The sequence below is a fragment of the Marmota flaviventris genome, chromosome 1, assembly GCF_047511675.1.
Source record: "Marmota flaviventris isolate mMarFla1 chromosome 1, mMarFla1.hap1, whole genome shotgun sequence".
Taxonomy (NCBI): domain Eukaryota; kingdom Metazoa; phylum Chordata; class Mammalia; order Rodentia; family Sciuridae; genus Marmota; species Marmota flaviventris.
This window is the reverse complement of record NC_092498.1, coordinates 92,388,201-92,400,401: the sequence shown is the minus strand read 5'-3', so window position 1 is coordinate 92,400,401 and position 12,201 is coordinate 92,388,201. Positions and strand designations below refer to the sequence as shown.

Sequence of the window (12,201 nt, the reverse complement as noted above, 5' to 3'; positions counted from 1 at the left end):
TATCTGTCCCCTGGCACAGAGTGAACACTGGAAAACATGCACTCTTTCTTACTCCCTCATCTGTGACAGTTTGTCCATTCTTATTAACACCATAGAGTCATGGAGTTCCTCCAAATGCAGGAACTTAATACACATTCAACTAGTAATTGCTATTACTTCCTACTTCCAAGGGCAGTGGACCTACAGGCCTCCATTTTGAGTTAACATCTGATCTTTTTTCTCCTGGAGTAAAATATCAACCTCAGACTTCCCACAGTCCAAGTTTACTATCCAGGTCAATAAATCCTCACAGTGGCTACAAAACTTCAGGTTAGTATCTGCTTAATATCTTTCCTCCCTGGCTTTGATCACAAAGACAAAATGAAGACTCTAATTTCCTGGTTTCCTTTTCATATGGAAAAGCTTTCAGGGTTTCTAAAAGGTCTTCTGGCCCATGTGCAGCTCAAGTGCATCCTACCTACTCACACATGGGCCATTTGCTAGGGAGGCAATGAAGAAACCAGCTCGTCCCCTCTCTTTAAACTCCTAACACTAGGTAAGACGGTAAAGATCATAAAGAACAGCTCTTTCATGTTGAAAGAATTATTAATTCCAGTATTGTCACCAGATTTCCCGATTTCCTTGCAAAGTATTTATTTCTCTACTCTTGGTGCCCATTGACCAAACTCTTTAAAAGCCTGACGCTCATAAAAAGGAAATGGAGTTTTACAGACACATCCTGTTGGCTGTTTTGGGTGCACAGGCCTGGGCTCCTAGCTTTGGGCCTCCCCATCCTGCAAATGGGGGAGGAGAGGGTCCCGATAGCTCAGCCTCTGCACAGGAATGCTCAGTTTCAACTCCGTCCATCAACAAAGCTGCATTGTATCCAGTGTTTTCTCCCCTTCTCTTGCAAGGTCCTGGGTAATTCATCTAAAAGTCCCCAGAGTGGCTCCCCATGTAGCCCTTACTGTGGGAAGTATCTCCGTGACCAGGAAAACTGACTCTGGATTCTAATTCTCACTCACAAATGACCCAGCTAAGCAACTCACTAGGAAGTAGTAAGATTTTCTTTCTTTCTTCCTTTCTTTTCTTTCTTTCTTTAAGACTTAAAAAGGTTGACTCTGTGCTCTATAAACTACACACCAAGAAATCACCACTTTGGTCTAGGTAGACATATCCTTTGTCCCCCTCACTCATGAACTCACTCTAGATTCCACTTGGAGACAGATGATATAGGGACCAAAGAAAATTATGCCCATCAGTCACATAAACATCTTTGCAGAAACAAAGATTCAGAGAATTAAGTCCCTACAGGAACCTGGATAGATTTTTCTAGTAATCCGTCCACCTGAGGCAATGGTTCTCAGGATAGGATGCACTCCGCTGCCCAGGATTAGTTAGAAATGCAAATTTTCCAGGCTCATTTAGGCCCACTGAATCAGCTCTGTAGGTGATTCTGATTCTTGTGAAAGAACACGTGGAATATGCAATAGGTAATTTTAAAATTATTGAGAAATAAATGGTAAATCAACAGTCTTGAGCTTTACTGAACCACTGCTCAGTATGACCAGCTCTCAGGTAAGGGTGAAAGTTATGCCCCATTGTGTCTGATAAACTTGGGGGTGTAAATCCATAATGACTTAGCTTCTGCCTCTGATTTACTGTCCACAAACCTTGACGTCAGTGGCACACCCCACAGAATTTCTTTTCTTTGGCTGTTGATTAATCATGCCACCTCCTCCAGGAAGTCACCCCCTTATCACAGTATGGGTTGTCAGAGCACCCAGCACATCCTCCATCAGAAACTATCCCTCCTTGTCGACACTCCAGGTCCCTCATCTTTCTTATTCACTTGCCTGACTTGCTAGCTCCTGAAGCCTCAAGACTCCTTTATCTGATTCACTGCCGTGTCTCCAGCACCTTGAACAGCGCCTGTTGTAATGGTGTAATCAATCAATCACAACAACAGAAGAGCCTATGCACATTCTTTTTCACAAGAGGTAATATATACCTACTGTAATTTATTACTGATTGATTGATTGCCTGTTAGACATGAATAATTGACCATTAACCTAGAAAAGAGGTCTGTGGATCCAATAATATAATTTTCTCAGCACTTTCTTTCCCAATAAAATTGCCAACCTCCAAGTCTATTTTTTTTCTTTTTTAAACATATGCACACTTATGAATACTTGGTATTTAGCAGTACCACAGCCCATCTGTGTGTGCGAGTGGTGTGGACAGTTCAGCATCCGCATCCCTGCTGCTCCTCTGACTTACCAAGTCAGAAGGGAGATGAGACTGAATCTTAGATTTCCATGTAAACTGAGAACTGTGTCGGAGCATCCAGGAATACAAACACTTCCCCTCAGCCCTGACTTTGGTATATGCCCCACAGAGTCTAACTTTGGTCAACTTGATTGGGAAATGAAGAGAGTCCTGGTGGCCTTCAAACCCAGTCCAGATCTGAGCCCTGTCCTGGATCCCTGACATGCTCCCAGATAGCACAGGGTCCAGCGTGCCTACTTTGAGAAGCATATGATGCTGCCAGAATACCAGCTGATTTCACAAGACGCTGTGTCTGATCATGTGGTTTCACTGAGTCACCATGCTGGACTCATAACACATCAAAGTCCCAACCAATCTGTATGTGGCTTGATGGAAACCAGCCCACACAGGGCTGCCACTGAGGACACCCATCCCCAGGTGCTCCTGATTCTGAGGAGTCTGGCACCCCACTGGACATCTTGACTTTCCAAAGGGCAAGCTGAAACCACAGGCTCAGACGTGAATTCAGACGTGAACCATGTGGCCAGTGTCAATAGACTCCTTGTCACTGTGTCTGGGATATACAAGAGAAACCTCATCTAGTCTCATGAGAAGCTCTTGGGTAAAGATATTATGGCCACTTCACAATGAAAAAAATAATGGAAGCAGAGAGAGATTAGATCCCTTGCTCATGACCACTGTCACTTATTCCTTAACTGGTTCCAGGAAAGATTTAAGTCAGCTTGCAAAACTACATGCAGAATGAAATACAATGAAATTTAGTGAATGAAGAAAACAGGAAAGAGAAAAATTAAACCAGGCTTGAGATTAATTCTAAAATAAAACCCATGCCTTAAACTTGTATACACTTGATAGAAATGGTTCACAAACTTGGCCCTGAGTTGTCTGATAACCACTGTGAACAGGAAAGGAGGACAGTCCAAAGACTAAAATTCCTAAGAACTTTTCTCCTAAGAAACTTGGGTCTTCTTTGAGAACCTTTTTATAATTATTTTACAAACAACATTAGATAACACGACTTTCTCTGTCTAAACAAGAGAGTAAAATAGGACAGAGAAAGCTATAACAAGAAGACTTAAGCCAATAAAAATATCTAAATACCAAATTGAGCTCAGAGCTTCTTCTTCATCAAGTGTCCACCAGGAAAGACTTGCCTACCTGCAGGTGATACCCTAATATTACCCTTGAGTTACTATGTAAAGGTTAAATGAAGCTCATGTCATTAATTTAAAAGAAAAAAAAAAAGGAAAAAGAAAACTGGCATCAAAAAGTTAAAATATGTCCAACATTCTTTTCTTATACCCTGTGTCCCAATAAAAACTAAATCAAGACACATGAATTTCTCATCTAGACTTCCACTCTGTAGAGCACATAGAGGACAAATATATTATTTTTTAAGTTCAAATTCATCTTTCAGAATTAATTATCCCTTTTGCACCTTCCCATCCAGCTCAAATAATTTATGAAAAGCACACTGTGGAAATTTTAATTAATTCCAAAGTAGTGTCTGGTTTTGTTTTGTTTTGTTTTAGGAAAAAGTATCAATTTCTACACAAGATAGGAAGAAGCTCTTCCAGATGGTCTAGAAATGACCATGTAAAATAAAAGAAAAACACTTCTTCAAGTGCTAGCACCAGATGGCATCGGTCACTCTGCAGGCAAGTTCCACACAAAGCAGGTTTATATTGCAGTGCAGTGAAATGATACTACTAATAAAACTATCTTGACTGAGCATAGTCCTGTGCCAGGTCTGGATGAGTCCCTCACAGGGAGCATCTAATGCAGTCCTCACCCCCAAACCATCTGGCCACATGGGAGACACTCCACCATCCCCCCCTGACACACAGGGCATCTGTCCTGGGTGTCACATGTGAACTCACCTGCCCAACAGCAATGACATGTAAGTGGGGGAGCTCAGAAGATGACCTGGCCCGCAGCCTGGTTGCAGAGCCTCCTTGACACCCCACCATACTCACTGGGTACCGTACTGCGTCTCACTTTCTAAAAGCACCAGCCATGGCAGCCTCCTTCCTGGACTTCAAACAGGCCTTGTCCTTTCCAGCATGGGGCCTATTTCCCATGCCCTCCATGGGCCTCCTCACCAGCTTCTCTCATGGTTGGTGGGCCCCACTCACAGGAGAGTTCCCCAAAAAGGCTCTTCCTGTTCACCTAACTCAAAGTGGACAGACCCCGGTGACACCTATTATATTATTCTATTTCCTCCATTACACTTCCTGCCATTGGAAATGGCCTCACTTCTCATTTATAGCTATGAATTCTCTGACGGAAGAGCTTTGTCTCCCTTGTTTGGTCCCCACTCACCACCTTCTCACCACAGTACCTGACACATAGCTGGGGCTTCATGGAAAGTTGTAGAAAGAAGCAATTTAATTAATATAGTTCTCGGAAGCTCATGACAGAAGCAGGATGTGTGAAAACCTGAGTGGACAATAACAAGATACAGAAGCAGCCATATGTGACAGTCCCTCCACATTCTCTAACAGAACCAGACCAGGTGTTCCTGTCAGGCTAGCTGCTCGGGCTCCTCAGGGGGCCTGGAATGAGTCCTTTCACCTCTTGGTGTCTTGATTAGATCCACAGTGAAATGCAGAAATCATTACTCATGTCAGGCTCATTCTCACAGAAGCAAAGGGCTTTACACCCATAAATAATGATACGATAATGAAGTTACACACATACTGCCTCCTGCTTACTAAGAAGTAATCAAGGAGTTCCCTAAGCAGCCAAGAGAGATGCTACAAAATAATTAGTGTTTTACCTGCTACAATGACACTCATTCAAATCTGTGTTCAAAAGCCTCATCTAATTGCATCTCGGAAGGTAATTTTCTGAGGAGAAACGCGGCAGGATTCTAGAACGTTTATGCTTAAAATAAACTCAAGCTAAAATTATACAATCAAACTGAAATCGCATTTGACCTTGAGCTAGGAAGGTTATATGTGAAAAAATTAACCTTGCCCAAAGAGTCTGGTCTTTGCCTTTGAGTACTGAGAGGTGATCCTTAGGCCCCTGGAATGTTTCACTTGACAGTGACTTTTTTTTTTTTTTGGCCTGAGCACTGTGATCACCAACGTTTATTAGTGGGATTTAGGATGGAAGCTTTGGGCCATGCAATAACAGTTCCAACCTTCAAAGAAATTGGAGTCCAAAGGCATTACCCACTAGGCCTCTCATAAGGGCTGGAGACCATAGGTCAGCCACAAGGGCAGCATGTGACCAAGTCCTAACAGGAACTCGACTTGGGCTAGCTTCCTGGTTGGAAATACCCAGTGAAAATGGCCACATATTGTGGCTGAGATGAGTTAACACCAGTCCAGGATGCCATGGGGAAAGAACAGAAAAGCTCTACATTTGGGTACTTCCAGGACCATCTATCCTATGTGTCCCTTCTTATTTTAATCTGAATCCTTTCCTATGTTAAATTGTCCCCATGAGTGTGATGCCTTTTGGTTTGTTCTAGGGACATTATTGCACCTGAGGATGGTTAGATGATGCCAAAGTGAGGGTGGCCTTGTGTGGACTGGGCTCTCTCTGTCTCTAGCTGTCAGTTGATTCAATCTCTCCCCCTAGGTTAGCCTGTCTTTTAAGACAGGGGCAGTTTTCTTCATTTCTTCTTCTGTTAGGAATAGTATTTGTCACTTCAATATGAAAAATTAAACATGACAAGATTGTAGATTTGGGTAAAATGACTTTCTAAGCATCTTCACATTTTTCTGAGCATTCACACGTTTCTTTCTACTTTGTCTCTAAGAAAACTGAACTAACCAGGATGGTCCCTTGGAGCTAAACTCCAGGCAGCTGATAAACAAGTTAAGACCTTTCTCTTGGTCACTTTGGTGGATCCAACAGGGAAAACTCTACCTGTGGATGAGGTAGAGTTGAATGAAAGGTTGAAAGGAAACTATCTCAAGGCTTTGGGTCTGACCTGGGAAAAATAAATAAATAAATAAATTCAATGACAAGGCAGATGATGTGACTTCTCTGTAGGAATGCTGAGTAACACCAGGAAAGAAGACCAGCTGGACTTGGCAAGATCACCTCTTCAAAGGAATAGCCATTGTACTGCCATGAGAGGAAGTTAATTTGAGGTATTAAGATTACCTGAGAAAAGCCAGGCAAAAACATCTCTGGGTCAAAATACCACAGATGATATCAAGGCCAAACACCAGCGGAGGAATAGAACTGGAGCTAGAAAGTCCAAGTGGCTTACAAGTAAATTGTGACAGGCAGAGGCAGACACAGAGGCTCAGAAGTACCACCTGGCCTGCCATGGGCAGACACAGTATAGATTCATCCAGTAAGAAGTGTTCAGTTTTTGTAGCATTAAAGATGGCCCAGAGGCCCTGCTGACTCTGACCAGTCTACTCTCTGAAAAGACAGAGACCTGTGTACATTCCAATTATAAGTGCATAATTGAGCATGAAGTTGAAGACCTTAAGTTAGCCCAGAATGGGGACCAGCAAAAGCCACAAGTAGAATCCTAGAGGATGCCGCTATGAGGCTGGCTGAGAAGAGCAGCTCTTCCAGGGGTAGGGCTGTGTGAACTGTGAAAGAGTAGAAAAAGAAAAGACAGCCTCCATTTCTCAGGGAACCTAAAATCAATGCTGGAGAAAGACACTAACAATACAATATAGGATATGTGCTAAGTAATGACAAACATGATCAGAGAAATTAAGACACTAAAGAAAGAGCATTTACAGAGGCCTGGAATGAAATTGGAATTGTGTCTTCAGCTTAGATCAATGCAGAAAACAAGGACCATCAGGAAGACATGAGAGTGACCAACCCAGATGCAGAAACATATATTGTGTATTTAGATAGTCAAAGGAGTAGCTTAAGGTAGAAGTTGAGAGAGAGAGAGAGAGAGAGAGAGAGAGAGAGAGAGAGAGAGAGAGAGAGAGAGAGAGAGAATTGAAAGAGAAAACACTGGGCTAGGATTGTGGCTTAGCAGTAGATTACTCTCCTAGTACCTGTGAGGTCCTGGGTTCAATCCTAAGCATCACATAAAAAAATAAATAAATAAAATAAAAGTATTAGGCCCAACTACAACTAAAAAATAAATATTAAATAAAAAAGAAAGAGAAAGCACTAACTAGTAGGGAGGATATTTTGAACTTTAAAACTGAACTTCTCAGAGCTGAAGTCTGGTAGGTGGTACAACTGAGGTGTCTACTGCCACCTGGTGTCAGCATACCTTAATTACAGATTCAGGGTAACAACTCCTCTTAAAAGCTGAGTCAGCCAAAGGAAAAATAAAAAGTAAGCCCTATAATGTCACATTTTAGAATAAACGCTTCATTTGATTTAGAACTCTAGTTCTAGTGGAGGTTGGTCTCAACGAGGTAATTAAAAGAGTAAACAAATATGTTCCAAGCATGTCCTTCTTTGAAGTAAACTGACTCGATTTTAATTAGAGAACAGCAGTAAGTTTTGATTCTCTCACACAGGCACAGAAAGTCTGCACTCCTTGCCTGGATCTTCTCCTCTTGCTTTACAATAAATGATTAGCTTCCTTCACAGGGAACACAAAGTGGGTTATTCAGGAAGGCTGTGATCTTCCCCTGGAAGAAAGCCACTGGCAGTCCCAGGATCCCAGTATATCCAACACCGTTGTGGCTGTCCCTGTTCCAATGTTCTCCTCTGCTACCTCCTGTCTCCTACCTCCCTGTACCTCAGCAGGAAAGGACACATCTGTGAATCCTCTGGCGTCACTTCAATTCCTTACAGCTGTAAAAACCACTGCATGGAAAGAAAAGAACATTTCCTAGACTGGGAATCCCCAGACACTTTCCCAAACCGAACAAGTGAACAGAATTGTTGCTCTGGTGAATTACAACCCATTAAGGAGAGTGCGGGAGGATAGCAGTGCGGAGAGGCCGGCAGTCTGAACGTCTGGGCTTCACCACACTCCGCCTTCACTGTCCTGACTTCTCTGCAGTGTGGTCCTGCCCTGACTTAAGAGTCCTGCTTTACTGGCAGGGTATACTCAGTTGGAACTGTGTCATCTGAGATGTGCATCTGAGTTAGGCGGAAAGCCCAAAGCTGGTGCTTTGCAAGCACAAGGAATAGAAGGCCCTCCAGGTCCCCGCCTTGGCCCACACAGCACCAGCCACCTCCCAGCCTCTGTGCCTTGGGCCTAAGGCAGAAGCAGGCAGATGGGTTTGATATTGGCTCCTGAGGATCTCAATCCCTTTTAGACTCCTCAGTTGGCAACTAGGACACAAAGGAGAAGCAGTATGAGACTCAGGGAGGGAAAGGAAAATGAGAAATGAGAAAAGAGACAGGAACACCATCAACACTTTCTCCTCAGAGGAGCCTGCAAGTCAATCATATATCATCCAAATGACTTCACATTAATATAGCCATAGTATACTACCCCTGTAGCCAGCAGGAATTTCCCATAGCACACCAATAAAGAAGAATGAAAGCAAAATTGCTAAAGGGGATTATTTAATTGAAGGAAAAGGCAATTAGCAAAGCTGAGACTTAAAACATGCTATCAACAAAGTCAGCATTTTTATGTGATTCATTACTAAATTATTTTGCGCCCCCACAGAATCAATGGGTTAATTAAAGGAAATTATTCTGATTACAAATAACTTGGTCATGTCGTGTTTTTATACCAAATTAGTCAAGAGGGGTCAAACTGATATGCAAATTTTAAAAGTCAGCAAATCTTAAAAAGTTCCTGAAAAAAAAAAAAAAAAAAAAAGCTATTGACTCACCTGTAACCATTTCTTATTCACTGACAAATGGTAGTTTTTCAAGTATTTTGACAATGGCCAGTTTTCTATTTAAAAATGTTGAATTGTATAAAAGAGCAAAGTAAGAGTTATAAACTCTAGACATTTCAAAAGTGAACTCTAACTCAGAGGAATCTGAATTATGATTTTGATCCTATAAAAAGTGTTATATTTGTAATAGAATTTGCCTAGTGGAATGTGTCATCTGATTAAGGAAACCCCAAATCGGTAATATTTGTACACAGAAATACCGTCCTTACTGCCTCCCTTCTCTCTGTTGCAAACACAAGCGGCTTGAAAAGTTGTATGAATATGTTTAACTACTTTATTCTTTGTCCTTAAAGAAAAATATAGACATTTCTTTGAAGGATGAGGGGAAAAATAAAAGGAATCAAACTCCAAGGTTACCTATGTATGTGTCTGTTCATGATATCAAGATAATATTCTTTAGTCCTGTAAGGACTGAGAAAAAAATACATCTCAGCCATGGTCCTGAGCATATTTTCAGATTCCTTTTACAAATTCCATCAATTATTTTAAATACATGAGCAAAAATGCACATGTCTGTTATGTCATATTTTTTATTTGGATTAGGGTCACACAGAGCATCAGGGTCAGCAGATCAGTTGTCCATGATGAAAGTGGGAGAGGTCAACAAGCAGAAATGTAAGTGGCTGGGGGGAGGGGTTTGAATTTGCCCTTGGAAGACAGGAGTGCAGGACAAGGGCACCCAAACACCAATAGCCCACTGTACATGGACTCCAGGTAGTCACTGTCACACAGATGCTAGAGATAAAAGATCTGGAACTCAGCTGAGCCTCAGGGTCACACAAATTGAAAGCAGCAGACTCGGAATTGGGTACAGTCTGGTTTAACCAGGGGCTCCTTCTCAATTCATTGCTTCATAAAAAGTGACCCTAGAATCCCAGATATTTGATTCTCCTGGAGCTCCCTTGAAAAGAGAATCACCTTTCTATACAGCACCCTGTTGGTTTTCTTCTCCTGCTGCATAAGTGTTTGGAAGAAAGGAGAAAATTCCAGGGTCTGCCCAAGGTGAACCACTTCACTTCAAAATGCTTGAGAAAGCATTGTTTTATTGGACACTGAGATCAGCAGCAGGGTATATGGGAGACAGAACTGCCCTGCAGTCTAGTTCTCCCTTCCTGAGTGCCTCTGTCCTTCCCAGGAAAGGGTGGAAGGCTTTGGAGGACACTCTGCTGCTACACGGTGCCACTGATGAGCACAGCACAAGCCCACATCCCAGCCTCTGAGCCTACATGCACTAAATCCCAAGAGCTTGCTCAAGAGCTTCCCAAACTGGGCATCAAGCCCCTAACTCATATGAGCAATTTCCACTGTGTATCTGTAGTTTCTGTGGCACCTTTAAAGGGCAGAAGTGACCGCCATCCTCTCTGCTCATGCATGTCAAAGTTATCGCTTCTCACAACTTTTGCCAAGACGTTCATCATATTCTTGCAGTAGTCCAAGGATCACAGCACTAATTAAATCACCAAATGCCAAAGCAATAGAAATTTGGAAAAAGGGACTAATCTCTGCAGGCCTGCTCTCCAATTTTTGTTTCATGACAATCTTCTGAAATGAGATAAAAACCCAATGGTAGACAACGGAAGCTCTGGGAGAAGCACAGCCTTTCCACTCTATTTTAAACAGAGAAGAATCCAATCCAAATCTGTGAGTGTAATGGAAGAGCTTCCAAAAGAGGCCTTCTTCTTGTTTGTTATTTAAGTGCTATTGGACGCAGCAGTGAGGTATTAGGGAGCGCTCAATATGTGTGGGCTCTTTGCTGAGCATGTTTTGGCCATCCCACTCAATCTGAGTGGCAATCCTTCAAGGCAGCTTCCTTTGTTATCCCCACTTCACAGATAGGCTAACTGAGGTTTGTAGAGCTCGGGTAACTGTTCAAGGTTGTACAACCTGTCTGAGTTTCAAGTTCTGGGAAACCTCGTAACTCTAATTGCTGTACTCTACAGCTTCCTATCAGAACTTCAAGGGAAGATGTTTAATTCTAAATGAAGCCAGGTTTCTCCAAGCAGTTAACTCACTTAGTCTCACCTTCAGATCCTTCGATTTCAGTAGAAAAGGGATGTGGCCCATGTAGAGAGGGAATGCAAGGAGGAGAAAGAAGGGAACCCGGAGAACTCAAATTATAGCAGGAAAATGTCTTGAAAGAGCTAAATGTATGACTTGGAGCCAAATGGTTTGGCAGATGCAGCCATGTTCGTGGATTTGTGATGACAGGGATAGTCTTTTTTCCACCCCACTTTAAGCTGCCTTTATAGAGCTTTATCTTTTATGTCCAAAGATCAAATTAAAAAATATCACATTTAATGAGAGCTAGGGGAAATAAACTGGTGGCAATTAAAGAGTAAAAATAACCTCTCTGTGGTTGCAGACCACAGGAGTTTCCTAATTTTAAGAGGCACAGGCAAATCACTTAAACAAGGCCTTTTGGGCTGTGTTCGGCTCATGTTTCCTGCCCCACCCATCGTGGTTAAAGTTATAGGCAGCCATAGCCCTTGAACCTGTGGAATTGTGCAGTAAATGGAAGTACAACCAGGCCAAACTCATCAACTCACAAACGCAATCTTGTGGCACGGAAGTCAAATTGAAGATGTCTTTGTAGCCAGTTGCATTGTGTAGGAGGTAGCTAAACAGAGTCAAAAGAGGTCATGGAACTGACTATTGGTGAGAGCCCTTCCTTTCTCCAACCTCAAGCTCCTTATTTTCCCTGTGCAGATTTGGTCTGGACGAGGCCATGAGGCTGACCTGAACTCTTTCTCAGACCTAGAATAACAGAGTTTATGCAAACCCCCAAAGCTGGCCAGAGTGATTTGAGATTCCATTTGAGGAAATCATCTCTGCCCTATATCACTGTGGTTTAGGCCAGAACTTGGGAAACCCTCCATAATCTTAGGGTCAAGCTAACACCGTGGAAAAGCCCTGTGGTGTCATCAGCTTTTCCATAAATCTGTAGACACACAAAACTATAGAGTGGCCTAGAAGTTTGCCCTAGAACACTTCCTGGAATTTCCCAAATGGGACATCATGTGAAGCTGACTCAAGACAAGATCAGCTACTGAACAGAAAGAATTTGAGAGGCCTTGTTTTGCATAGCAGGAGATTTGACAAACTCTATTCCAAGATCAAG

The 12,201-nt window shown here is 42.4% G+C and overlaps 1 protein-coding gene across 2 annotated transcripts in view; it reads right to left on the bottom strand.

Annotated features, from left to right (window-relative positions):
* The window catches only part of Bmper (BMP binding endothelial regulator), a 244,465-nt gene that overhangs the window by 54,024 nt on the left and 178,240 nt on the right, over nt 1-12,201 (bottom strand). The window lies entirely within an intron of this gene.